Below are 5,830 nucleotides of genomic sequence, written 5' to 3'. Positions count from 1 at the left end.
ACAAGCCCACCAGAACTTTGTCACCACTCAGTCCAAAACACAACATCATGGATAGTTTGATCATACTTTCCATTTACACTGATGGGAAAATGTTCACCTTCTTCCATATTCATAGTCACAATTTTGACAAGGCGTAAAATGGTTCAACATATGGCTTTGTGTTTCCTATTGAAAGTTAATGAGACTGATAAAGGTAACAAACTCCGACAATATTCCAGTCCCTTTCTCCCCATCCTTTAGACTTTTTGTTTTGTTACTCTGTGTAGACTCCTATTAAGTGTTGTATTAAAAAGGTTATAAAGCCATTTGAACAGCCATGTGTACTCAATAGGGAAATCATTTGACTTATGATTGACTGAAAGAAATGTATAATAAGAAGATTGTTAGATTTCAGTGCCGCCTTTGATATCATTGACCATAACCTGTTGTTGAGAAAATGTATGCGTTATGGCTTTTCAACCTCTGACATATCGTGGATTTAGAGCTATCTAATAGAACGTTTTTTTTTTAAATAGAAGCTTCTCTAATGTCAAACATGTAAAGTGTGGTGTACCCCCGGGCAGCTCTCTAGGCCCTCTACTCTTTTCTATTTTGTCCTTGTATGCTGATGATTCAACCATATTCGCATCAGCAACCACAGCTAAGGAAGTCACTTAAACCCTTAACAAAGATTTGCATTCTGTTTTGGAATGGGTGACCAGTAATAAACTGGTCCTGAACATCTCTAAAACTAATTAATTCCCTAAATTCAGAATCGCAGCTGAATTTGGTAATGAATGGGGTGGCTGTTGAACAAGTTGAGGAGATTAAATGACTTGGTGTTACCCTATATTGTAAACTGTCAAGGTCAAAACATATAGATTCAATGGTTGTAAAGATGGGAAGAGGTCTGTCTGTAATAAAGATATCTGCTCTGCTTTTTTGACACCACACTCCACAAAGCAAGTTCTGCAGGTTCTAGTTTTATCTAATCTTGATTATTGTCCAATCATATGGTCAACTGCTGTAAAGAAAGACCTAGTTAAGCTGCAGCTGGCCCAGAACAGCGCGGCACGTCTAGCTCTTCAATGTAATCAGAGGGCTAATATGAATACTATGCATGCCAGTCTCTCTTGGCTAAGAGTTGAGGAAAGACTGACTGCATCACTTCTTGTTTCATAAGAGACATTAATGTGTTGGAATTTCCAAATTGTTTGCATAGTCAACTTACACACAGCCCTGACACACACACTTACCCTACCATGCCACCAGGGGTCTTTTCACAGTCCCCTGGTCCAGAACAATTTCAAGGAAACGTACAGTATTACACAGAGCCATGATTGCATGGAACTCCCTTACATCTCATATAGTGCAAGTGAACAGCAAACCTGGTTTCAAACAACAAATAAAGCAACACCTCACGTCCCAATGCCTCTCCCCCATGTGACTTACTTGTTGTGTGTATGTACTGACATGTATGTGGAACTGATACATACACTACATGTTAAGGTTTTTAAAGGTATGTAAATTGTCTTTTGTCTGTAATGTCTTTTTAGTTATGTGTTGGACCCCAGTAAGACTAGGTGTTGCTATTGGTGTTAGCTAATGGAGATCCTAATAAATAACACACACACACACACAATTTTTATTCAAAACAATTGAAGAAAGTTGAAGCTCATCTAATGTATTTCTATACAATTTAAAAACTCTGAATTATATTTGGAGAACAGCAAAAATGACCCCTGCCATTATCACATTGGTTGCTGTAGCTTCATTCACCTCAGTCGACCTACAAACACATAGCCTATTAGCTATACAATTAGCTGCTACACATTACCTCACATTAACGTACAGGGGGATCTGTTCACAGAAGAAAAAAAATTAAGGTAAAGAAATACGTTTTCTTTACATAACTTTTTTGTTGTTGCAGTTTTACATATTTTGGCATGGGGTTGGGAGATTTCTTTGCAGTTTTAAAAGCTAATTTCCTGCAATTGTACACATTTTGCCAGAACTACGTGAGTTTTTATTTTGAATTTTGTGGTCGCACATTGAGATTCGTGGTTGCAAGTACGATTTGCAAATGCGTAATTTAATTTTGCAAGCTTGTATCATGATGTGTGAAAGATTTAACAGCTGTCGCAAACTTGTAACTTCACATCTGAATACATTCAATAAGATTTGTAAGGATAATTTATTTTCAGAATTATTACAATTCTATTTACGACTATGAATATTCTGCTGTGAATCCAAAATACACTTGCAGATTTTGAATTTGCACACACTCAGAATTCTGTCACTGTTGTCACGTAAAAATTCAATTTGAGCTGCTATGGGGGCAGGACCTTTAACTCTTGACCAAAACCACAGCTGCTTAACTATTGGCTGAATTGTTCCATCAATCCAAACTCAGGAAGTAGCTGCCCACATGAGCAAGAGAGGATGAGGTGAATAAAACCAAAACGATCTACTTGAAGGTAATCGTCTCTTATCTGTGTACATACATTGTTTGTGAAAAGTCATGACAGCAGTGTGAAATATAATGGTACATTTTAGATGAACTCCAGACCAGCCATTGCCCGGTCAAATCAGGAATCAGGACTAATAAAGGCAATGCCGTCTTTTTTGTTGTTTTACAAATGGTAGGTCTACCACATAGATGGGCATTCCTAAAATTAAATTTCAGGCGGCACTGTAGGCTATACCTCTGTAAGCATGGACCAACGCTGACGCCTTTTGGATGTCTTTTGTTGGTCCTGTTTGGACTGGACATCTTTTTTTGGTTCAGTCTGGAGCGGCCTTGATTTCCACGTCCACAGATGTTGGTTTTTGGTCCCGCCCGGACCAAATCTGAACCAATCAAAGACGTCAATGTTTGGTTAAGATTTTTGTCCAGTCTGGACCAGCCTTGACTTGGCCCAAACATAGACATCTATTAATGATGTCTTTTCAATTTGAATTGAGAAGCAAAAATGAACCCGATTTCAACGTCTGTAATTTTTTAAAACATATTTTAGACGGCTTTTCAACGTAATTTTGCTTAATGTGAAGATTCTAGTAGGGGCGGCAGAACGGCCAGGAACAGCTCTGCCTCTACTAAAATATTTCACCAACCAGTGGTATTCTCTTTCCAATCAAATAGCGCAGAGGTTAGAACATGCTACAGGCTGAGGCTCAGTGTTTGTTGTTCTAGTACAGTGTCTTGTGAAAGTATTCACATCCCCTGGTATTTTTTATATTTTGTTGCCTTACAACCTGGAATTAAAATGGATTTTTGGGGGGTTTGTATAATTTAATTTACACAACATGCCTACCACTGATGCAAAATATTTATTTTATAAGACAAAAACTTGAGCGTGCATAACAATTCACCCCCCACACCCGAAAGTCAATACTTTGTAGAGCCACCTATTGCAGCAATTACAGCTGCAAGTCTCTTGGGTTAAGTCTCTATAAGCTTGGCACATCTAGCTACTAGGATTTTTGCCCATTCTTCAAGGCAAAACTGCTCTAGCTCCTTCAAGTTGGATGGGTTCAGCTGGTGTACAACAATCTTTAAGTCATACCACAGATGGTCTGGGCTTTGACTAGGCCATTCCAAGACATTTAAATGTTTCCCCTTAAACCACTCAAGTGTTGCTTTAGCAGTATGCTTTAGGTCATTGTCCTGCTGGAAGGTGAACCTCCGTCCCAGTCTCAAATCTCTGGAAGACTAAAACAGGTTTCCCTCAAGAATTTCCCTGTATTTAGCACCATCCATCATTCCTTCAATTCTGACCAGTATCCCAGTCCCTGCCGATGGTATTCTCAGGGTGATGAGAGGTGTTGGGTTTGCGCCAGACATAGCGTTTTCCTTGATGGCCAAAAAGCTTAATATTAGTCTCCTCTGACCAGAGTACCTTCTTCCATATTTGGGGAGTCTCCCACATGCCTTTTGGCACACACCAAACGTGTTTGCTTATTTTTGTCTTTAAGCAATGGCTTGTTTCTGGACACTCTTCCATAAAGCCCAGCTCTGTGGAGTGTACGGCTTAAAGTGGTCCTATGGACAGACACTCCAATCTCCACTGTGGAGCTTTGCAGCTCCTTCAGGGTTCTCGTTGGGCTCTTTGTTGCCTCTCTGATTAATGCCCTCCTTGCCTGGTCTGTGAGTTTTGGTGGGTGGCCCTCTCTTGGCAGGTTTGTTGTGGTGCCATATTCTTTCCATTTTTTAATAATGGATTTAATGGTGCTCTGTGGGATGTTCAAAGTTTCTGATATTTTTTAATAACCCAAGCCTGATCTGTACTTCCCCGCAACTTTGTCCCGGAACTGTTTGGAGAGCTCTTTGGTCTTCATGGTGCCGCTTGCTTGGTGGTGCCCCTTGCTTAGTGGTTTTGTAGACTCTGGGGCCTTTCAGAACAGGTGTCTATATACTGAGATCATGTGACAGATCATGTGACACTTAGAAAACACACAGGTGGACTTGATTTAACTAATTATGTGACTTCTGAAGGTAATTGGTTGCACCAGATCTTATTTAAGGGCTTCATAGCAAAGAGGGTGAATAGATATGCACGCGCCAGTTTTCCATTTTTAATTATTATTATTATTATTTTTAAACAAGTTATTATTTCAATTTCACTTCACCAATTTGGACTATTTTGTGTTTGTCCATTACATACAATACAAATACAAATCTATTTAAATTACAGGTTGCGATGAATACTTTTGCAAGGCACTGTATACAGCACTAAATGTACCCTGAGCGCCATATAATCAGTGTCCTATGGATTAGTGTACCTCACATTATATGAATGCTGTCCACGCCTACAGTCATGTCTGTCGGACCGATGACAGCAGCTGACATGTAACAAAGGCTTCATTAAACAAATCCATGGCCATAGTAGGTCTGGTTTTGAGACAGACAGGACAGGGTAGACCTGAAAAGACAGGCAAACACACATCAAATCAAAATTGTATTCATCAGATGCTTTGTAAACAACAGGTGTAGACTAACAGTGAAATACTTACTTATGGGCCCTTCCCAACAATGTAGAGGGAAAGAAAGTAGAGAAATAATAGAAATAATAGCATTATACAAAGAGCAGATAGACAACACTGTCCACAACAGTACTCCCTATGTCATCATTGCGAGTCATATGAATGGATCAGAAAAAACATGATGGAGTCTCTTTCTATGGCATGGACATTTGGCTATTTGTTTTAAAGTCTCCCCACACATATAGGCCTATGGGTCAGCTTGTTGTTGCTGCAAGAACACCAAATGAAGACATGAACTACATAGAACAGGAAATGAGACACGAAGTAAGAAAGGCCAGAATCATATTGGAGGGGTAATGATGGCCTAATTGAGTTATCTGTAATAACTGTCATGTGCTAGGCTGTGGTTTTTGGGCGGGTGCTTTGAGTAGAAGGACAAAGCATGGTGTTGTTAAAGTTGCCTGGGTGGCTTCCTGTCCTTTTCCAGTGCACTTAACTACTTTGTCAGCCATCCAGGCCTGTAAACAAGGCTTGATGAATCAGATGATATTGCCTCTATTCCACCACTCCCAACTGGCTCCCTCACAGTAACTCTTTAGGTGCCTGGAACGGCAGTGGCATTTTTTGCACTATAATTTTGGGTAATCAGATTTACATTTTAGGCTAATGGTTATTTTACTATCCTTCCACATTATAATATAGTTATTATAACAACAAAACCAAAATATATATAAAGCTTTCTCCCCACTTACAGCAGATGTCAGTGCACTTTCATATATGTAACAAAGCTTAAAGAAAAAAAGGCATACACAACATTGCATTACATTCCTCACTCTCCGCCAGATGGATCGTGACACTCATGCGCAGG

The sequence above is a fragment of the Oncorhynchus nerka genome, linkage group LG16 (assembly GCF_034236695.1).
Source record: "Oncorhynchus nerka isolate Pitt River linkage group LG16, Oner_Uvic_2.0, whole genome shotgun sequence".
NCBI lineage: Eukaryota > Metazoa > Chordata > Actinopteri > Salmoniformes > Salmonidae > Oncorhynchus > Oncorhynchus nerka.
The sequence above is the reverse complement of the archived record's forward strand: the minus strand, read 5'-3'. Positions refer to the sequence as shown.